Source organism: Geospiza fortis, unplaced genomic scaffold, assembly GCF_000277835.1.
Source record: "Geospiza fortis unplaced genomic scaffold, GeoFor_1.0 scaffold50, whole genome shotgun sequence".
Lineage (NCBI taxonomy): Eukaryota > Metazoa > Chordata > Aves > Passeriformes > Thraupidae > Geospiza > Geospiza fortis.
This window is the reverse complement of record NW_005054382.1, coordinates 1,458,613-1,482,540: the sequence shown is the minus strand read 5'-3', so window position 1 is coordinate 1,482,540 and position 23,928 is coordinate 1,458,613. Positions and strand designations below refer to the sequence as shown.

At 38.3% G+C, this 23,928-nt stretch overlaps 1 protein-coding gene across 2 annotated transcripts in view; it reads left to right on the top strand.

Annotated features, from left to right (window-relative positions):
- Nucleotides 1–23,928, top strand: part of TBL1X (transducin beta like 1 X-linked) — a 138,539-nt gene that overhangs the window by 43,768 nt on the left and 70,843 nt on the right. Inside the window, exon 2 of one of the 2 annotated variants that reach the window (XM_031060415.1) lies at nucleotides 6,257–6,364. The gene's annotated coding sequence lies outside the window, so the exon portion shown is untranslated. Of the gene's footprint in view, nucleotides 1–6,256; nucleotides 6,365–23,928 lie in introns of those variants that run through there. The other variant, XM_031060417.1, reaches the window with a different exon arrangement.

The window sequence follows — 23,928 nt, the reverse complement described above, 5'->3', positions numbered from 1 at the left end:
AGCAGGAATCTTATATCATAGCAAGACATAAACTGGTGTTTATTTACTCTATAAGACCTAAGGGCAAATTCATTAATATTCAGAGATTGTGTGGGTTTTTCTGAACAGAGATTGCAGTTCCAGTGCCTAGGTAGTTGTTGGAAACATGATAGAGCAGCCCAGCACATTGTGTTGTGTTGTGCTGAAAATGATGGTTCCTGCTTTCTGCTCTGTGTGTCTGCAGTGTTATCCACAATCCTTGTGCACACTGATTGCTGGTCATGCCCCATGGGAGCCACTGCTGTGGTTATTCTGCTGTGATTATCTTAATCCATAAAGAAACTAAAACCCCAGCACATCACCAGGAGTTTGGCAAATGTTGAAATGTTCTCTTTACTGACTTGTACACTTTTGAGAAATTGTTTTAGAAAATGCATTTTGGTGTATTTTTTGCAGAAGGGTTACATAATTATTGATGTCCTCTTATAATCTTCTATATAGTCATGGTATACTTCCATATAGTATAATATAGTATACTCCACCAGGGGTAGTTTGAAAATATATAAGCTGTTTATCAATTTGAAAGAAAGCAAAATACTGTGCACTAGGTATCCTGCATTTCTTTCCCAGAGATATAATGCAATGCCTGCTTTTGTAATTCAGTGTCTTTTGAAGATGGCCTGTTTAGCATTTAAACTTTCCTGTGCCTTTAAAGGCCAGAAGGGAGTGGGATAATAAATTAGTTACCCAGTTAATGTTTTTTTTTCATTATGAAAGAGTTAAGAGCAATATGCTGAAACAGGATAGTAATGGCAGTGGTTTGGTTTCTCCTCCTCTGTATTGTTTAGTAAAAAGAAATGAAATTATTTATCTGAAACTATGCAGAAATAGTACTTAAATAGAAACCAGATTGGGAAGATATTAAGCAGCTAAATGTATTTAGGGGGATTGAGTAGAATTCACTAGAACATCTTCCAAAATGATCTGACTCTTTATTCCAAGTTTAAATCAAGAGTAAAACTGCTGTACCATTTAGGTGCCCTTACCCCAGCCACCTGCCCAGCCAGTAATTTCAAGTGCCTCCTATAAATTTGGCCCCCAGTTTCAGTTTCTTAAAGTCTCTCAGGTGCCTGCAAAAGGAAATATACATGTGAAGCAGAGCATAAATGCACTGTTTGGTCTGTGGCCCACTAAGGGCAGCACCAAATTCAGTCCTTCTTTAAGGAACATCCTTCACGGGCTCCTCAGTGCAAATGGTGCTGTGCAGTTTGTCCCTGGCACGGGGCTGGTGCTCTGCCCTGGCCAGGGCAGGAGAGGCCTCAGTGCTTCTCTTTAAACTGAGCTGGCACTGGGGACAGTCACAGGGGCGTTGGTGACTTACTTCATTCATCAGCTGCCCACATGGGAGGTGGTGCCAGGGTTTTCCATGGATATGCTTCAGGTTGTGTCCAGTGGAGGAGCTGAGATAAGAAGATCAATGAAAGTGTTTGCATAGGTTGACTAATGTGTTTTCAAACATAGTGCAAATCCAAATTCAAACCTTGTGTACCAGATGTACAATTAGTGAAAAAGGAAAGAATTTTTTTAACTTTTATTTCTGGTTGATATTTAAACATGATTACATTTCTTGACACTTAGCAGCCCAAGGCATAGATTAGCAACAGCACCAATGCTAGCTAAATTAAGACATCCAATAACTTTCCTATCTTTTGCTAAAGGGGTGAAATTTTTAAGCTTGTTCACTGTGACACCAGTGTAGCCTTTAGGCCATAACTTAGTTTTATTTCCTTTTCTTCTCCCTTTGTCCCTTTGCAAGAAGCCCATGTTACCTGTGTGCCCAGAGTGAAGCTGCTGTTGCAGGCAGGGAGCTGTGAGCAAACTGCTCTGAGGCCACAGCAGCTCCTGGATGTTTGCTGAGGTGGGGAGCTGCTTGGCTAACCCACTGAAATACCCCACTATAAGGTTTTTCTGCCCAGAAAGCTTACTGTCCACAGGGACAGGACTGGCAAGTAGTTAATAATGTGAAGCACTGTGTTTATTGCTCCCTGCACAGATTCAGTGAGCATCATTTGTATTGCCTGCCTTCAGCCATCTGACTGATGCCCCAAGTGACCCTTGTGAAGAGAGCTCCTGCTGCCACTCTGCTGTGACTGAGTCCTTTCAGCTCATGGGGGGCACAGTAAGCTTCCTAAATTAGAAGTCAGAGTATTATTCCAGCCGAATTTAGTCCACCTGTCTCTGGAAGGATGGCAGTAGTTGTGTGACTCCACGTGGCTTGAACACACACTCCCTCTCTCACTGTGTGTGTTTGTGTGCACATGTATGCACCAAGTATTTGCTGGCACCAGCAGCTCAGCATGCACAGGGCTCATCAGCACCCAGTGCTTTAGTTAACAAACCAGACAATTGGTTTTCATCATAATATGTTGTTGTCGAGGCAGTCACGACACAAAGCAGAGACTACAAGCAGTTTCAGGTGGCAACTTTTTATTATTGAATATGGTTGACTTTTTATACACTTTTTAATTGTCCATGTTTTTTTTATTTTAACTATTGGTTATAATAAATTAATATAACACTATTGGTGAAAACTTACAGTGATTTTAACTATTTTTTTAAAATACTTTTTTAGTTGTACAGTTTTCTTTTTTTTTAATTTTTCACTTCTTTAAATCTTTTTAGTTACAACTTTAAAAAAACCCTTTTTATCAACTTCTTACTTCTCAACTTCTTCTCACTCCTTTAACTAACAAACTTACTATTAACCTCTTCTACAATAATATATTTAATTTATGAGCAGGAAGGGATGGCTACAGCACCTCATCTCCCTTTCTCTGTATTGCAGACTTGGTCTATCTGTATGAAACAGAGTAACTTTTGTATGGCTGCAGGATGTCCTGTGTTTTCACAAAAATTCATCCTCTGGGAAAGTTCCACTAAAGCTTGGCATCAACCTGTGGAGAATCTCTGCATTCTCCTTTGGATAGTTGAACTAATGGTTAGTCACAGGTGATGGAAAGCATGTGCTTTATTTCTCATTTGAATTTCTTGCCAACTTCCAGATGCTGATTTGTTTTCTGCAAACGATTTGCTAGATTAACAAGCCAGTTGGTGCTTAGTGTATTCTCCCAATGAAAATATTAGGTGCTGTAATTAGGTCATCTGTCTTTTTTTTTCTTTTTTTGTTATAAACTATACCAGTGGAACTCTCCAGATACTTCATATTAAAGTACTTCGTGCCCTGTTCTAATCACTTTTGCAGCTGTATTCTGTGATCTCTGGTGATGGATTATTTTTCAATTTCTTTGTAAATTGTGAGGACCTTGTTCTACTGTAAGTAATTATAGGTTGTAATGCTATTATTACAAATGAATGTTTAAAGGAACATTTTTGTCTTTGCCTACTGTTTATTTCAAATCTCATATTAGTAATTACTTCTGTATGAAATTTGATTTGAAGAAACTCTTGTTGTTGAGTAAAATGTTGTGGGTAGGGCCATATGATACCATATGATTATTGCAGTCATCAATATATGTATGTTCTCACCCAGTCATAAGGGAAATATATGTAATTTCTAAGCTTCACTGATACTCACAGGTAATAAAATTATAATAGTCATATCTTTTTGCCTCTAATATGTCTCTTTCACTTTACTTTTCACTTTTTCAGTAGAGAGCTGGTATTTGCCAAAAAGTTGTCTTGCAAAGTAACCAAAGCTGGCCTTACCAAAGGATGTGATTGGCTCTTGCAGCCTGTGTTACCAGTGCTGCCTGCACTGCTCCAGCACTGTAGCCTTTGAGTGATCCTGTCGCTGATAGAAACCACCCGTGATCCAGTTCATAAGATTTGTAAACAGAGCAAATGAAAACACGACCCAACCAGTTTATGAGTGGAATTATGTCAGAAAGCATTAATAGAATTTCTTCAATAACCCTGATTCATCCACAATGCTACAGTAGGAGTATCTGGTATTCTACAGTGTCCTTTAAACTCCTTGCAGAAGCCTTTATTCCAGATGAGCCAGTTATTTCCCTGGTATTTGACATGAGAGCAGCATCAGTGTGTCTTAGTTACTGTTGCATAGCATAATGCAGGGGTATTGAATAGAGATAATTTTAGTATAATAATACTCTTAAAAAATTTCCCATAAGACTTGGGAAATCCTCTAATTGTTGCTTGGATTTTCAAATTTTATATTTGCACACAGTTATGCTTCCTGAGTATATTGTATTTGGCATAAACATAACATGCTTCACAGGAAAAATGAGATGGGAGACAAGTTGTGGATGCTGCAACCCTGGCGGTGCTCAAGGCCAGGTTGGATGGGGCTTTGAGCGCCCTGGTCTAGTGGGAGGTGTCTCTGCCCATGGCAGGAGGGTTAGAACGAGATAATCTTTAAGTCTCTTCAAACCCCTGTCAGTCAATGATTCTATAATTGAAAAGAAAAAAAAAAGATGAGATGGAGAGATGAGAACAGTCAACTCAGAATGCCATCTGAGGATTAGGTGATTAGATATGTAGCCACATAGATTAAGATTTATATGCATTCAGTAGACTAACTCAGAAAAACTGTGGCTGTCCAGCTGATGTATTGCAAATAGTTTGGGATGCTTCAGTAGGCAAGTGTTGTCCCTTGTGTAGTCATTCACCTCCGATTAGGATAGATGTAACTCTTTCTGAAGTGAGTAGTTGTATTTGGTTAGATGGTGTATTTATGTCACAATGAAGTAAACGAGAACATGTTGTAGTGCTGCAGACTGAGAATTAGAACTGAATTTATGAAAGCTTTCCCTGATGATGTGTTCAAATATGTTATACATTAAATTGATTATATCATGAAATGATACTTAATGTATAGTTGTTGTGGTTTAACTTTAGCTGGTAACTAAGTACCACACAGCCACTCGCTCCATCCCCCTATTCACCCCTTTGGGATGGGGAGAAAAAAAGTAAAACCTATGTGTTGAGATAAGATGGGTTTAATAATGGAAATAAGTAATTAATAAGTAAAATCTAATACTAATTATAATATTAATAAAGATAATAATGATTTAAAGGTAGATAACAAACCAAGAGAGAGAAATAAAGCCCCAAAAAGACAAGTGGTGCGCAGTACAATTGCTCACTGCCTGCTGATGGCTGCAGTGAGCAGCCCCTCGCAGCCAGCTCCCCCCAGTTCATACACTGGCTGTGACATTTTATGGCATGGATTGTCACCATTGTCACAGCTGTCCCAGCTGCGCTCCCGCCAGCTTCTTGTGCACCTGCTCACTGGCAGAGCATGGGGAACTGAAAATCCCTGACTCAGTGTGAGCACTGCTCACCTACAGCTACAACATCACTGTTACTAACATTACTGTCATACTGAGTCTGAAATACAGCACTGTACCAGCTGCTGGGAAGAAAATGAGCTCCATCCCAGACAAAACCAGGATAATAGTTTTCAAAGCTGTCAGACATTTGTGTGGAAGAGGATAATTAATTTTAAAAGTCTCCAATGGCTATCTCATTTCACTTTACAGTGTTTAATTATTAAATTATGTAGACAAAAATTGAGCATAAGACTTAAGGCTTGAAACAGAAGAATAAGAAACTAGTCAATATACATGGTGCTCGAATGGCAAGGCAATAAGAAATCAGGTTTTATTCATCATGCTTGTTGGCAGGCTTGGAAAAGTCTGCAGATAGGTTTATTATTGCAGATGAATGCCAGGCTGTCTTTCATGTTTGATTTTCATAAATGCTTGCCTTCGGTCTTGCCCCAATAATATTCTTGAAGGTGGCTTCTTTTGCCTATTTATTTCTTGCCCAGAGGTGATGCTCCATCAGTTTCCCACTGGAGGCTCTCTGAGGGAGCACTTTTGTGTGTCCCACTGTTGTGAGGCAGTGCACTGCTGTTCCATTCCTGTGCTCGGCAGTGGCTCTGGGTGGATTGCTTGCTGTTGTTATACTTGGCCAGAGAGGCTGAAAATTGTTGAGTCAAGCTCATGGTCTATTCGGATCCTTCCAAGCTCCTGAAAAAGTGCAGCTCTGCAAAGTGCTCAAATACTGTGTGTCACTGGGGATTGCCCTCACCTTTCTAATTCTTTTGGTGATGGGTGTTGGGTTTTTTCGCCTTACAGTTTAGCTAAAGCTCCTAATCTGGGAGCTTGGATGTTGGTGAATGCCAAAAGCAAAGGGAGTCAAGTGCTTGTGCTTTGCTGAAGTGATGGGCGCTGGTTTGATGGACACTGGTTTAAAGGACACTGGTTTGATGGGTGCCTCTGTCTCGTTGCAGCCCCCTCATGTGTCAGATGTGGTGATCTCCATGGTAACTCAAACCCCCAGACTCTGGACAGCAGCCTGCGAGGAGCAGCATTCAGCAGCTCAAGGGTCTCACGACCAGGTAAGCCAAAAGGAATCACCAAATAAGAGCTCACCTGTGGTGTGCCACTCCTCTCCTGTCAGGTTTTTCTTTGGGGAAGTCACCCAGGCAGTCAGGCCCTGTGCACATAGGTGATGGTGGACTCCTACCTGTGTTGTCACTTAAGGCTGTGACAGTCCTCCTCTCTTGAGCAGATGCATTTGACAAAAAGTCTGCATTTATTCAGGGTTGGTTTTTAAGATACAGATTGAAGAAGCAAAACAAAGAAGTACTGTACAATTCTTTAAGTGTCTTTGGTCTTAAATAATTGTTGTGGTAGGAAATAACCCCAAAACACATCAACAGTAAGAATCTGTCTTGCCACTGTACCTACTCCACCATCAGTACTGCCCAAGCTGTAACTTGTGGCCTGAGCAATCCTATTCTCCTAGAGAGACAGCTTCTTGTTCGCGTAACATTCATTGGTTCTCTGCAGCATTTTCAAATTGCTGCTGTGCTCTTTCCACGTGAGTTTCTGTGCTAATGGCAGCATGTGGGGTGTTCTGGTTAACATCTTAAGGAGGTACAGAATTCTTCCTCTTTTTTTGTGACTAATGGAGAAAGAACAAGATGTTTGCCATTTTGAGAAAACAGTGCAGATACTATATAGCTATATTCACTTCTCCAGTACTGCTAATGTTGTGGACTAGGGTAGTATCTCTGGTCTTATGCACTTAGATGTGTGGGAAGTTGATTACTCCCTTTTGTTGTCAGGCTTCACTGTCATTTGTATTGAGTTGTTTCTGTGCCATTAAGATTGTATGTATTTTGTAAGTCTGTGGCTTACAAAATACACTGTTTTCTGGGTATTACCTGCATTGTTTCTTGCTTCCTACATAAGTCCACTTGGCTGTAATACACTGTGCACATCATACAAAGAAATCCATATTATTCTGGATAACAATTTGCTACATTTACTGACCAGTTTGACAATTTCTGTGCCATTATTGCCATCAACAGTATTTACTTCTGAATAATTGATGTTACCCTTAAATAGTGTTGAGTAAGTACTGGATTATTTTGTTAGAGGAATGTAGAGCACTTTTTCAATTATTATTTCCTGGTAACAGCTACCTTTTCATATTTATATCTTAATCACATCTGATGATTCTGATAATAATTTCTTACTCTGAGTTTTGTGTAACTGTAAGGTAAATGCTGTTCAAAAGTCTGTGTGTTTCATTTATGGAATAACGTCTGCTGACCAGAGTTTGTAACTTTACTAGATTATTAAATAAAATTCTCTATTATATTTAGCAAATTTCTATAAAATGTTGTTGACTAGTGTCAGTTTTGTTCGCATAATTTTCCAGTGAATTTATCCTTTGGAAGTTCAGTGGTTATTTTGCCTGAGATTAGTAATGGCATAGAGCTCTGTAATTACTGAGATCATACTGCTTACCATCCTCAACCATTGGCAGAAAATGCTAGCAGTCTTACTGAATTTCTCTGGTGCTCCAAAATGCATTGAAAATTATCATCATTGAAATGATCCTCTCACAAACATTTTGAAGACTCTTAAGGCACAAACTATTGCAGTGTACTAATTTAAAGTTGTCTTTTAACATTTGTTTTGGTTACTAACAGCCTCCTTATCCCTAAATTGCTTTTGTTCTACTTAGAAGAAAGTATATGTTGCTTGTTTGGGGTTTTTTGTGTAGCATGTTTGTATTCCTTTAAAACATGAATCCCAAGTTGGAGGTCTTGTGCTGTTTAAGTTAGCCTGATTTTTCCATTTGAATTAATTTCATTGGGTTTTCAAGTATAATCTGTATTTCAAGCTAATTACATCCTTAACCCAGAATGGGAGTATGATTTTTTTTGCCACAGGTTGCCTTTTTTGGGCTATTTAATCATTACCTTTGGTCCCTGGTGGTAGTGGGGAAGTGAGAGCTCTGCACATTTTTACCCTTGTACTTTCTCCCAAGTGCAATTTTTTTCCCTAGTTTACTAGGCTAATGAACTTCCATGCTTGCTATTAACTAAACTGTTTCAAATACCAAAATTGTAATTACACTCTGGGCCTGTGCATTTAATATCTATTCTAGCAATTAAATTTGGGAGTGCCTGATGAGTTACTACTGACTGCATGGCATTTCTACTTACTTCTCTGAGATTCACAGTTCTTTTTGTGTTTCACAAACACATACTTAAGCAGATCATCCAGTTCTCTGATACACTTTGGTAGTTTGCTTTATCTCAGATTGCAAGAATACATCCTTCTGGGGTCTGCTAGCAATTCAAAACCTTGACATCCTGAATTATCAGTAACTTTGAGGAATAATGGTGCTAATAATGTAGAGTACCATCTTCTATACCTTTGTATGGCTCTTAATGGGGATGTCCCCAGCAGTCAGAATGATAACTGTCCTTAACTGTTGTTGGTGTGATAGGTGTGACAGTGGTAAGAGGTCAGCTTTGTCAAGATCATCTGGGATATGTTACGGGAATGACAGTATTTTGACTAGAAAACCTTGTGAAAAGCAAAATGAAGCAAAGAGATGAGGTGAAATTAGATGTCAAAAAATGAAAGGTTGGGGAAGCTCAGTTTGAAAAAGTAGGAAAAGTAGGTGTATGCACATGATGCCTAGGAAGAAACGGGTCATCTTTTCCTAGTTTTATGTTTCTTGTATGAATTAGTTACTTTGAATTTAAGAATGAAATAGATAAGAAGTAGTGGAAGGTACTTCAAATGTATCAGCATATCAACAGATTTCTGTTGTTCAAAGAGCTTGAAATAAGTGCAGTTTAGGAATATCACAAATGAAATGTGTTAGTGCAAGTTGTGACTGTTGGTAGAAGTGCAGAGGCACAGATTAATATTAAAAAATGTTCACAAGTTTCCAGAGCAGTATTTTTTCAGAAGCATTCATTTGGTATGATTGAGAAGAATGTTCCATTATCCATAAGTTAGCATTGACATATTTTATTTTGAGGAAATATGTATCTTCTTTTTGCATAAGAAGAACACTGCATTTTATACAAAGAAATTAAGAGAAACTATAAACAAAAAGTTTGCTTGCAAATGCATGATTCAGAAAAGTACCATAATGCTCCCATGCATACTGTTCTGTACACAACTTTTATAATTTTTTTACAGTTACTAATTTTTAATGATTTTTTTTCAATTTATTTAGAGCTTCATAAGTTATATGGCATAGGGTACAGGGACTTTCTGTATGTTAACTGAAGTTACTGTTGGCACCTGATCCCACTAAATAATTTTATTGGTCAGTTAGATTTATGGACTAGAAAATCAAGCTGCTTTTAAACAAAATCCTTTATAATTCTGAGGTTTAATTAATAAGCTCTGTATTGATTTTGTTTTCTAACATTGTTCCTCAAGTGCTGCCATCAAATAATATTGCACCTGAGGGTGTGCACATGAACTATTCATTGAGTGGTTATTCTTAAAAGTCAAATGGCATCATAACTGTTCACTGAAAAATAGTTAACTGTTGGAATAATATTTTTTAAATATGCATATTTAAAAGAACATGAACATTCTTTAAATTTGCAGCAGTTTCATGGCTGAAGTAGAGTTTTATTTGTGTATTCCCTGGTATTTCTCTTGCTACTTGGTGAGTCATGGTTAACTGAACTCTGATTTTATTAATGAAATATTAATTAGTACTTTTTGGGCTGTCAACTAAGTCAGAAAAAATGTATATGTAGCTAGAACATGGCCCCATGTATTTTACATTGTGGTAGAGAGATGAAATTACTATTCCAGTCATGGCTAACTTCTGAAATATTTGCTTTGAGCCTTTCTCTTACACAGTACAATTTTAAACTACTGCTGGTGGAATAAAGTTATTGTGCTGCTTTTTTTTTAATCTTCTGTCTTTAAAACAGCTAAGGTTTTAAGGCAGGTTTTCAATGATAGTAAAGAGGATGCGCGTATTGCAAACTGAGGTGGCAAAATGCCTTATCCTTTGATTTTTAAACTAAGCTGGTGATTATTTAAGGCCTAGCTGAGATCTTGTAGGACTGAACTGTGATAATCCCATACTCTCCTATTTGATTTGTAGAGCACATAATGCTACCACATTCACTGTGCCAGTCACTTGAAAGTGCTAATAAGAGATATGCAAAGTGGGAAAAGGCAGATTTTGTTGTAGTCATTAAGTATATATTTAGTTCAGCTGGAGTGCCAGCTGCAGTGAAAGGTTCCTACCTCCATGAGCAACCACCGTGCCACAAGGAGGGGGAGTGGAGCTGTGCCTTACCCAAAACTGCTCCTCTGAGTTTGCCCGGCAAAGACTTCACACAGGTCAGCAATGCATTTTCATCCACCAAAGTCTGCTTAGCTTGTCTGGGCAGAGCTGTAGAAATACACCCAGGTCAGTGAATTCAGCTCAGGCTGCAGCACTCCTGGGAAGCTCAGGGGTTTGTTTCTTTGGACAGGCACTGGGCACACACTGAGTGTGCAGGCACTGCACACACGCTGTGTAGGCACTGGGCACACACACAGTGTGCAGACACTGGGCACACAGTGAGTGTGCAGACACTGGGCACACACTGTGTAGGCACTGGGCACACACACAGTGTGCAGACACTGGGCACACAGTGAGTGTGCAGGCACTGGGCACACACTGAGTGTGTAGCACGCTCTGGACACACGATGCCTTCTGCAACCTGCCTCTGATGAGGGACTGTGTGAGAGCAGTAAATCAGCTGCTTCCCAAACACAGCTAGGACGGTTTTCCTCTGAAGACAAATAGGATTTTCTGCTTTTTAAAGGTTGATTCAAACAAACCTTTTATTTTAAACTGAATTATTTTACCACATCATGGTGTAGAAATGGAATTACTGCTGGCAGTCTAGTCAAACATGCTCCTGAATAATTTGAATGTCTCATGCAGCCATTCCATATGGAAACAGAACAGGTAATATAATTGTTTTTTCAATAAGTTGTTAATTAAGGCCTGGGGATGTACGGGATCTGTATTTCCATTTACATTTTTGTATGACCTTGTTCCTATCTGAACTGCTTTGATTTAATGGAAGATTAATATAATTGATGGATAAACATACTCTTATATAAATAGTACATGCTAAAAATTTGTGCCCAATATACAGATTAACATCAGTTAATTTCAGAAGAAATTCCATCTTCAAGCAGCTTGTGAACATTTTCAGCTGGTATTTTCCTGTCTTGTGGTCACACTAAATGCTGTAAATGAAGAAAAATAAAATTATTATTTTTTCTCAAAAGTTTAATTAATGTAGTGGTGAAAGTTAAGTGTAGTTCTTTGTGTAAACTGGAGATACTTCTGGTGTAATTAATCAAAATGGATTTGCTAACATGGTCATCACTGATACTGTGTTTTTGCTTATTCACTGAGGTCACAGGTTCACACTTGACTTTGTAATCAAGGACCTTGGTCCAAGCTTGATTTTTTTCAGAAATGTGAATACAGTGATTAGTAAAGTTGTTGTAATGGCATATTTGGAGAGTGAGTGATCACCACAGAAAAAGCTGAGGTGATTTAAGGTATCACAGAGCCCACACCTGAGCTGCAAAAGCAGAGCACTCAAGTCCCCTGACTGTTTTAGTGCAAAGTCCATTCCCAGCCAGCTCTTAATGAAATTACCAGGACGTTCTAACTTTAAAGAACACCGTGAGAGATCAGTCAGTAGCTCTGGTTCAGCTGTCAGGGACAGTGAACTCCAGGTAAGGAGCAGAGGCAAACAGCTGCAGCACACCTGGCTTTACACCAGTGCCACCATTTGTGCAGTAGGTCTCAAAATAGTCTTTTATTGACTTGCCCATAGCCTTTGAATAATCTCTGCTATGTTCAGACCTTCAGATGTGAGATGGCTAGGCAGGGTTCTATAGTGCTGGATCTTCCAATAAATGGTTCTGGTGATTGGGTTAATATGGAGATTGAGCACCTACTCAGAGAATATTGGGGGAACAGGGAAGGCACTCTCCCAAACATCTCTGTTGTAACAGAACAAGGAGGATTTGTGATTTGTGTTATATCTGAAATGGTTAACATTTTTTATTGGTTGCTCTGTGAGCTACAGTGTGATTTAGCAAGCATCCCAAATGTCTGTAACATGAATTGTGTTTATCGTCAACCTAAATCAGTAAAAATAAGATCAGTTCAACTGATGCATGCACAAATTAATTTTCCCTTTTATCTAACCAGCTTGCAGTCCTAATAAACAGAATAATCAATCATAGCTGCCTTCATCTATAGCATGATTGTATATCTCTGATCAAGGAAATGTAGAATAATTTCTCTCTAGTCCCTACTTATTCCCCCTGTAATCGATAGAATTTTTTTTTTAGTTTGCATGTTTAAAGAAAGATTACATTCAACATTGTAAAACTAATTTTAAAAGTATATATCTGTTTATAAATATATATAAAAGTATATATACTTTTCTATTACTATATACCTTATACTTTTAAAAGTATAAGATATTTTTGTTGCTCTGCTACACAAAAGAATGCCAGTCTGACTCAGAGAACTCTTTGTAAACATAATGGCAATGGTACCCTGCTTTGAACAGTTTGTACTGTGTGCTCATCCTTTTCAGTAATAGCTGGTTTGAGGCCACTGGCATCTTTCTTACTGATTGAAGTGAGTCCAGGGCTCTGGCTAGGCATTTTCTCTCTTCATTGAATTATAAAGTGCCAAGCAGAACCTGAGGTTAGCTTCGTGTGAGATGCTAGAAAAAGCCAAAACAATTAAAACTTCCCTTTAGGTCACTGGCCTTCAAATGGTGCTTTGACTTTTATGCTGAACTATTTACACTATATATCAAATGTCTTTAATATTTTAATTTAATACATACTTGGTATGTCACTAGATTAGTAATACTTATGTCTAGATAGGCAATTATGAAAAATATATAGTATGCAAAACATGACATTTATTTGCAGTCACATTTTACAGCTTCATAGTGCAATTTTGCCTTTGGTAACCAATTCTGCCTTTGGAACTGCAAAATGCATCAAGGAAACCTTATGTTTTCGGACGTTTATCTCAAAATGTGTGTTTAGAATATGTCCCATTAAGTGCAGTTGATAATATTAGGAAAACAGCAGTCTGTATGAAAAAATATTCCTACTGTGGTAGTTATTGGCAATTTCTGGACTGGACTGCTAGTTTAGAAATACTGTTCCAGGTCAAGGTGTAGCAAGGAGTTGACATTGAGATGAATCTTTTCCCCTATATTAAAAATAGAACATCATTATAAAAAATAATAATTCTTTTACTGGCACAAAAGAAGGGTGAAGTACATCTTTTTGAATAAACATTGTAATATGTCCTTAAACAACAGTGTGTCTTCGTGTTCCTTATGTGATTCCATTCTATTAATAGAGATATTAAATATCTATGATCATTTAAGGCTCAATAATTTGCTTCAAAATTTCACCTCAAATGCAAATTAATCTCATGTTTAAAAATAGATTACATCAGGTTTTAGAACAATAATCTGATTTTGCACTTCTAGTTTCATGCCTTTTTTTTTGCAAATTCTTTACTTTTTAAGTCAAAAGTTCAGCTGTGTTAAAATATGACTATGTCTAAACTTAGTATCTGGAATGACATGAGGTCTTTCCAGCCATGTTTTTACAAAACATTGCCTCAAATGTTAACATTTCCAGATAAATTATTTCATTCATTCATTCCAATATTTTGTTTATTTCCTTCTTTTAAAGAACTCCAGGTTTATGTCAAGCTATTAATCATAGCTGGATGATTGTTTTAAACAATTTGAGTTGATAAATCGTTGTTTAGTAGTAAACTGGAGAAGCTGCTTTTCCTTGTAATGTATGCATGCATTTGATTTCTCTCTAGAAACTGATAAGTCTGTAAATTATCTGCTTAAGAGTAAGCCCAAATCTTTTGAATTTAACCTAATTAGATCATGTTTTGGAAGTCTTTTCATATATACAGTCTTTGAATGCTCAAACAGTGAAAATTCTCCCCATTAAGCACGTGTTAAAATGATGCAAAGATCATTAAAAACAGAAAAATAACAAATGCCTTATCAGTTTTTTAATTAATAACCCTAGGCCAGGGCAGCAAAAGTAAGGAAGCAAAGCTATTTGTGGTGCCATCAATGTGAAAATTGTGCTCTGAGGAATGAAATCAGTGGATGCACTTGGGCCAGGGAAGTTAAGTGAAAGAGGAGGAGGGAAGCCTGCTGTTACTGCCTATTACCAGTTTTATATAAACATAAATTTGTCAGCTGTTCTTCCTAATTTTTTTCCTTATAAATTAACCATCTTTCTTTATATTATATTATTTTTTTCATCAAAACTGTGTTTTGGGAATTTGCAAAATCTCCTTACACAGAGTTTCCATTATCTTGTGGATATTATTTCAATCCTTCCCCAAAGCTTTCATGATCCCTTGTCTCTCAGAGCTCTCCTCTTGCTTTGGTTGTCTGTCCTGTAATCAGTGCATGCTCTTGCCTCGCATACAGCAGCTCGGATAAAGAGTATGTCAGCTTTGTTGGGAGTCCAGCCTCTTGGCACATGTTTTCTCTGGACTCTTAAGTCTGGTTTGGGTTAGGATTTCACAGGAGAGGGAGCATTAAGAACTCATTGATAGGTAGTGGTCTGCATCATTAAGTTTTGTGTTCCTAATATTTTGACACAAGAATATTGGAGACAAATGAGATTGCGTTTGTATTGATTTAAACCATTGTTGCTATGAGCAGAAAAATTGTATGTTCCTTTGAAAGAGAAGGCAAAGTAGGAGTGGCTTTGTTTTTACAGGGATGGAGCAAATAAAATTTCTGGTACTGTGGCAAGTCTGTTGCTCTTGGAGTGGATTTGTTGATGAAATCTTTCAGGTGTATGGTTTTTGCTGTGGCTTTGTCCCAGTTGCTCGAGTTAACTACTAAAGTGAGCCCCAGGGCTTGTTTAGATAATTGTAATAAAGCTTTTCAGTGACTCTGGAGAGAATTTACACAGCAGGTTTTATTCACTGTGGGATTTCTTAGTCTTCTGGAAACTTGCATCATTCTCTTTACTGAACTTTTATTTTCTCTTGAGAAGACACCAGAAGCTTAGAATGGGTGATTTTCCTAAAACCCTTGCAGACCCAGCAGCTCTCAGTCTCCTGTGAAGGTGTCACCTGGGAGGGCAAGTGCAGAGCTGTTTACCACAGTCAGACGTGATCTCTGTGTTCCAAATTAAATCTGCCCGAGATGGTTAGCAGGGAGCTAATCAAATCACCAGCACCACTGGATCTGCTCCCATTGCCTTATCAAAGCTCATTTAAACTGCTTTAAACTAGAACTGAGCTGATAAACCAGATAAATTCATACATCTCTGAGCACGTTTTCCTGCTCTTGTTGTTTGTATTGTCTGAGCCGAAAAACTAGGCATAAAACAGCCTCATACACTGTGCCTTGTCATCTGAACAGTTCTATTAATTTAGCCACTCTTAGTTTGGTTTTGAACAATGCAGAATAGCTTTTCATTTTCATTATGAATTAAAATAATTCCTATTTTCATATTCAGTGAAAATAATAATTTTTTTCATTCATATTAACTAATATATCAGATAAAAATTAACATTCTGCCCTTAGAATTACCTCACTTCCTTATGGGTAATAGACAATATATTAGAAGTTGTTGGGGCGTTGCTTTAAAAGCACTGTTACTTTTTTCCCCATAGTAATTAAACACTTGAGAACAACAGTCATTTCCTGTGGATGGTAATCTCTACATAATTAACAGGCTTTTCAGCCCACTATTGGAATAAAACCAGTCAATACTGTGTTCCCCATCCCCATGTGTATTACACCAGACCAGTACAGTGGATACTAACTAAACAGACCTGGAAACAGAAAAGAGCTGGGCTATTAGGAGAATTCTTATGAAACGCTTTCTTTCCCTGCACATTTGAAAAGGTGTCATTTTTAGTTTTGGTTTACTAGTCAGTGATATTCAACTGTCAATAATCCATCCTCAGGTTTGAATTGTGCTGTTGGTTCTGTGCCATCTGGAATACCTTTGATCTGCCAGCTACAGAAATTAGGCAATTGAAAGTGACTACTTCACTTCATTCCTGATTTTTTTTTTTGCAGATATTTTTAATGCTTTTTCATTTAATTAGTAAATCACTACTTAAATTAGGCCCTCCAAGCTGAAACAGAGGTATAAGGATGAGGTCAAGACTTAAAGCAAGGCGTGGTTGCTTACTGTACATGGTACCGATAGAACTGGATTTCGCAGAAGCCTGGGTCTTGGGAAGGGATTGACAGGGTGCCTCTTTTTTCCAAGTGAAATTGCTTACCTCTTGGAGCTGGCAGGACAGTTGAAGTGTTTCTGAATACATAAAGAATTGGGAGGAGGGAGAGCAATTGCAAGATGGTTTTCTGTGTGCTGTGCTTAATGGTGAACTATCTTTGGAAAGATTCAAATTGAATGTTGAGCCTATTGACACAAACTTACTCCTCTCATGTTTCAAGGGTATTTGATCACATTAAAGGCTAAATTACAGCTTTGAATTTGCATACAGATTTTGGAAAATAGCAGCATAGCTTCCAGCCAAAATATCTTTCATATATATGAGTGTCTCCCCCAAATACTGGTGCTAGCGCACATGGTAACAAGGGAGTATTTGCTGCATTTTTGACTATTAATCATAGTCCATGCTGATAAAAGACGGATCTAACTCACCTTCCCTGTGAAACAGACAAATGGTTGAGTAAGTTTTGGTCAGATACAACTGTTTATATCTATGGCAACAACGCTGCAAAAAGGGGTATGGAAGCACTGTCCCTGCAAATTAGAGTTAATTTCAGTTTGACACACCTTCTTATTAGGAGTAATGTGCAAGAAAAAAAAAACTGCAGCAGGTTGACCTTTGGTTTCCTGAAGTCAATTTTATTCCCACTGGCTATGGCAGTAATACAATGAAGAGCAATATAAAATCCCAAGTCTGTAATACCATTTGTTCAAAAGGCTTTGCAGGCCATACAGCAAGAAGTGCAAAACCTGGCTAGTGAGGCCACAGTGCTGTATTGAATCTGCCCAGCCATGGCTGAGTTCCCCACAGTGGAGTTCTGCCATTCCATAAATGTCCTGCAGCCCCCTGGGGTCACCTGCACTCTGGTGACAGCTGGGACACTCCAGGCTCCCAGCTTCTGGCTGTCAAGCTCCACAGGGGTTTCAGCAAGGAACAAAGTACAAGGCACATGATTGCCATTATTGTACACTTGGACTTCATGATCCTAAAGGTCTTTTCCATCCTAAATGATTCTTTTATTTCATATCCTGCTTTTAGCTCCAGATCTTCTATTGCCTACATTACCTGTAAAAATTGAGTATGAATTTTTGTGTGTTTTTAGTGCTACAGATATTTCCAGATTTTACCATTCACTCTTTCATGGTAGTAGTAAAAAGTGACTGCTATCAAAAGTATGATGGCAGTGATCATCATACCTTTTCCTTTTTTTTCTCTTTTTTTTTCTTTTATTTTACTGTCAGTTATCTAATTAATGCTATTTGGGGTACAGCAAGTCAGGTGTTCATTTCAGCAGATACTGTAAATGTTGCCAAGTTTAGTCAGCTGTGTCTTGGAAATAGAAAACTGCAAATTTTCAGCTACTCCACTGTAAAGATAACATTGATTCTGAATATCCCAAAACTAAGGAGAAATAATGAGGTTTTAAAAGCATGACAAAGAAATGAGAAAAGGCAAAAATAATTATGGGATGTGTCATAAGAAAGAGTGAGCTTAGAAAGTAGATGAACCCATTTTTTTGTGTGCTTACATGTGGCCCCCTGCATCCCTCCTCCTTGTCCTTGTAAACTGTGCCTTCAGTAGAGCTGAAAGCAGTGAGGCTCTCTGGGTACCCTGGGATCACTGACATGCCCCTGCTGCACTTGAGAGCCATAAAGTCTCATCCTTTACTTTAATAGCTCCACTGGGCTTAGTCAAGAGCTTTAATGGAAGTTCTTTGGGAAAGAGGCTTTGGCTTTCCATCCCCTGTCAGAGGGACTTGCCATATTGTGCAGCAGTTAAAAAATAACTGCTAATACCTGCAGTGAAAACAAGGAGGGTAAAAAAGGCAAGAATGTATGTTGCTGCAGTTGTTGGGAAATGCATTATACTTTTGGCACTTCATTCTCATCTACTAAGGCAGTGCTTCTGCTCTTATTTTGTTGCTTTTCTGGAAGATGAACAGAGGGAATATGGAGATAAGCAATTGTAAAGGGAATTTTTGGTTGTCTAAGCACATGCACAAATTAGATTTCCCCTCCCCTGCTTCTTCTGGCTATCTGCCAGTTAATAATATGAATTAGCAGGATCTGGAAGGTTGTGAGTGTGACAAAATTCAATCAACCTTGAATTCAAAGTCAAGGCTGGTTTTTTTTTATTAAGAAGATGAAGTGTCTTGAAGGGAACTTTGAAAATGAAGATATGTGTAGTTTGATGAAGTTTGTTCTATCATTTTGGGATTTTTTTTCATATTTTCTGTGTGTTTTGTCCAGCTTATAAACGCAAAACACTGGTGAGATCAATGAATCCTAAGTGAATTATTCTAAAGCAGTTTACAGTGAGATCTAAGTAAAAAGATTGAGTTGTATTTCCCAAGGTTGCAGAGTTGGAATTGAGAATCAAATGTAATCCTAGGGAATCAGTCTTCAGCCTAAACTGTGTAGTTTTTATCATTATTTTGAATTACAAAACGCACATCATTAAGACAATATGAAACAAGTTTGAAATATTTTCTCTTTGTTTCAGTGCTCAAAGAACAGTCTTATTTACAATTTCCAGTGCTGCAGGTGTTTCTCTTAACACAAAAATGGCTTAGAGAGTGTACAAGACCAAACATTTGACTTGGTAGCAAAGGATGATATCTCTGGGTAAGACCGTTTTTCTCTACGGGTGCTGGTGGCTCCTTATGAGATTTTGTTATATTCCAAGCTTTTAAGGCAAGATGAATTGTGTAGGACATGAAAACAAATATGTTTCTGTTCAACACATTTTTAACAGGTAATTACAACACAGACTTTAACAAGTAATTGCTCTCTGAATTTACTGTGAATTTCATTTACTGCCTGACTCACTTGTGTGGTCAAACTACATTATTTAATGTAAGAGTGATTGTAAAACCCATGCGATTTTTTTTCTAAAAAAGGATTTCTCTCTACTTAAGTACAGAAAAATAATTTAGTGCATGTAGATCTCTTTGTGTATCATTCAGTTTTATTCTTTAATTATTACATACAACTTACACCTGCATTGCTGGCTGTGCCCTGCATTCACACTTGAGCAGACATTTGCAGTGGCAGGAGCAGTGCTGGAGTGGGCAGAGCCTTGGCAGGAGTCCTCAGGGCTGCCCAGCTTACCTAGGGCTGACTGAAGCTGATAAAATGCGCCTTTCCAGATGTAAATCAAGGTTACAAAACAAATCTGCAGTTGAACCAGACTTCAGAATCGGGCATCCAGATTTTATGCATTTGCTTCTGTCCATTGGTGCTGTTTACAGTAAGGTAGCAAGCGCCTCATGTGGTGCTCAGACTTGGCAGATGAGCAGTGACACCAGGGGCCCCTGGGGACACCAGTCCCCAGCCAGAACAGACTTGTCACCGCTCCTTGTCCTGGCACAGCCTGCACCCACACACCAATGTCCATCCCTGCCCACAGCAGGGCAGAGCTGAGGAGAAGGAGCAAAGTTCTGCAGTGAGGCTCCCAGAGTGAGCACATAACCTGGGGACTTCATTCTGCCTTCAGCCCTGGTCTCTGTAGCTAAGCCAACCAAAACAAATGGATCTGTGGTTCCAGTAATAGTTTACAGGCACACTTCAGCTATCCAAGAGTGGCATTTTCTCTTTTAGTATGTTATGGGGCATTTATTTTCCTTGGTTGTGAGGTCAGAGAGATTAATGTGTGACTGTATCAAATACCAGATGTACTTTTAAAACCATGGAGAGTTTTGAACACAGTGAAGGACAATGTCAATTCTCTGTCAAAGTGTAGACCAAGGAGTTTAATACTGGAAGATGTAATTTGGACTTCAGACAGAGCAGTTTTCCCATGAGTCTCTAACAGAGACAGAAAACAATGTTCTTCAGTGAATTTTGCTACAGCACTGTACTAAAGTTATAAAGTTGTTCCAAGTGAGAGAAAAAAGGCATGTTGCTTCTTTTTTGTGCATGTCCCATGGCTTTTTGTGTCACTTTTTTGCTGTATTTGCAGCTCCATAAAATGTTTCTCATCTTCCATATATAAAAGTATTTGAAACCAGCATGCCATTCATCATCAACAACCACAACCTCTCTTTAAGTTGCTGTAAGTTGATGTAATGTCCAGAGCAGGAGCAGAATATGAAAACCAGTCTAGCAAGTTCCTGGAATAGCTGTTGTACAGAAGTTGCATTTGCTGCCTTAGTTACAAGTCCAAGTCCTCAGGCATTTTCTGTCATGTGCCAGTGCCCCTGTTGATGTGTAGTTTGGTTTCAGTTATGGCCTGGAGCTGCACAGTAATGAGCCAAACAGGGCAGTTGGAGTACCAAGGGCACCTCAGGTTCTTTGCCAATCTGATATTCTTGGGTAGATAAACTCTTTACTTCTGTACCATGGGCTTCACCTTCTCTGTGGTCTCCCAAACTACAGCTGTGCTTTGCTGTACTTCACGGTGGAAGGCTACCAGCATCTTTGCAGTGTCAAAATTGTTTTTATTGCATCTTCTAACACCATGTACGTCCACGTACATGAATTGCTCTACAGGTGGTAAGGTACCCATTTTGCTAAGCAGCAATCTCTATGAATAACTGGTTATCCTCAAAAAGGAATGTAATTCATGGTTTCTGTTGGCTTTCCTAGAGGTATTTGATTGTTATGTTTTAGTCAGGTAGTTTTAATAATGCCGAGGTCAGATATTTGAGTGTGGACCTTTCTTCCAAGGCTATGTGAAGGCAACCTCAAGGGAATTTTTGGGAAGAATTTATTCAGATGCTGACTGTCAATAGTATCTCCAATATAATTTCAGAAAAGGGTGATAATGGTTGAGTGTTTGCTGTCAAAATAGAGGTGGGGTCAAAAGTACTATTCAGCTCCTGAATGCAAATGCCTTGTCACATTTCCCCTTGGAAGCAGCAGATAACTAGACTGAACTGAAACTGAAGACAGTGTGTTTTTTATGACACAAATTGAACTCCTGCCAATGACAAATTTCAAGGTACATTGTGAAAATGAAGCACTGCAGTGCTAGCTGAAGTGCATGCCATAACTATGAATAGATGTACCCATGTGTGGGACACAGCCCCTACCTCTCTGTACTTGGAGAGAACAGTTTCACATGCACCAAGGTCGACAGAGTGGTTGTATCCTGCGAAGCTCATGTCATGCATGAAAGTACATAAAGACCATCTGGGAATGATAAAAATAGACTGTCCTGGCTGGATGATTTGTGTGGTGGCCAAGGACTGATACGCTCATTCAGGAAACGGCAAAACAATGTCAAACTTGTTGGGAAATAACCAGGCTTATTTTCATCCTTGGGAATGGCCTGGTATCTCATGGAACGAAATACACAAGGAGACTTTCAGCCACATGGTTTCTGAATACCCTGAAGGAGTCCGTGTGAACTGAAGTGGTTCAGTGCAAGCGGTGGGAAATGTTAAGATTTTTCTTAATATTTTAAGATTTCTTAATATTTTAATATTAATATTCTTAATATTTTAACGTTTGGTATATCTGAGGAAGACTGAGAGCAATAATAGAGTTTAACTCATATCTTTTTTTTTTATGTTTTTATACTTTATACGGGCTTTTTTAAAGTTTTTATATGAGGTTATATCAATTTATCATACAAAAAAAAGCTGACCACATGCTGGTCAGCCTTATTCAGTTATCTCCAAAAGGTTTATATAATGTTCTTGTGTGAAGATGGTTAATAAAGCAGGACTGAAATTTTTTAATTGACCTACAGGAATGCAAGACATACATCTTAAATCTGGGTAGCATTGGCCAGATTTTGTTTTAAGCTCAGTCTTGGCAGGATGATTCTAAACTAACAGACATATCTATAAACAGTGAACTCAATTTCAGCCTTTCTGTGGAGTAGAAGAAATAGAGATATTAGTGATGACTGTTTTTCTGATGAGTATTTAATGTGTCACAGGTGTCACAATAGCAGCTTCTGAGCACAGTTTTAATGAGGTTATCATAGCAAAATGACTTCTCTAGAAGCCCTTAACCTGAACACTGTAACCTATGACAAGTCTGTCTCCTGGTTTTTATTGTTAGTGGATATGCTAGATTAAAGCTGTGTTCTCCAGCCACATCAGGCAGTCCACTATTTTAAATGCTGTTAGGAACTCTAGGAGCTGCTATTAAGAGAATGACTGTAAACCACCTCCCTGGCCTGGTTTAACATTGAGCATCTAATTATTGCCATACATTTCAAAACTGCCATTTTCTATTGAAGACAGTGTAATGGTCTGAAGGACCTGGATGTGTTTCTGTTAAATGGATTGTGAGTCCTCTAATGGCTTGTTCTGCCACTTATTTATATTACCTACCAGCAGAGTGGTGTGTACAGACAGGGAATTCTGCTGTGCCCCATTAATTGAGCAAAAACTAACTACAGTTGTGTTTTCTTTCACACTTCTGGCTAAACTTGGATTGAGATTGGAGGTTTGAAAGGGCCAGGCCTTTGTGTCCCCAGTGTCTGCACTAGCAAATTTTGTTTGTTAACCTATGCCAGACTCAGCCAAAATTTAATCTGATCTGTGGGAAGTAGGAACAGCTGTAGACTTCAGAGGGAATTTGATTTCTGAATTAACACAAGATTTGAGATGTACTCACAGCTCTTTGGTCTCCTGTTTGTTTTGGTTTTTTTTTTTTTTTAATTTTTATAATTGTATAAAGAGAAATGATGATGCAATTCTTTTGAATGTGGAAGAACATACAGGATATAGTTAGTACCATAAGAAACTTGGGTTTTTTTCTATTTTTCTAGAGGTATAAGAGGATTTAGTGTTGAAGAATCTGTTCTTTCTTTGTACAGGGGTAGTTTGATATTCTATCTGAATGAAGGTAAAATCTTCAGAATAGGTTTTTCACATTTAATATTAGTTATATTTCAGCCCTTGTCTTGGGACTACTTACTTACACTGTAGTTTTTCATTTTTTTTCTTTGTAATCCCTTACTTCTGAAAGTGACATGAGTGAGTATTCTGCTAAAGAAAATGGATGATTTCTTGAATGACAAAAAGGTCATTTTACGTAAGAGGAATAAGAGATATAGTTACAGGCACCCGTTTCCCTGGTGAAAAAAATGTAACACATTTATGCCACTTGCTGAATACAAGTCTTCATTCATGTGTGATCTTGCAGGGAAGGAAAAATTGAAGCTGGGTTTTTTCCCAGGTTTCTTGAGTGGTTTCAAGTGAGGGAACGTAGTGTGGGTGTTCCAGGAGTTGTGAAATCTTTGGAATACCGACTTGAAGCAGAAGCAATTGTGCAACTTTCCTGTTTTATAGCCTCACCTGTAGTCAAAGTAAATGGTGTTTCCTAAATACCATTAGAGGGTGCAATTAAACAGCAGGAA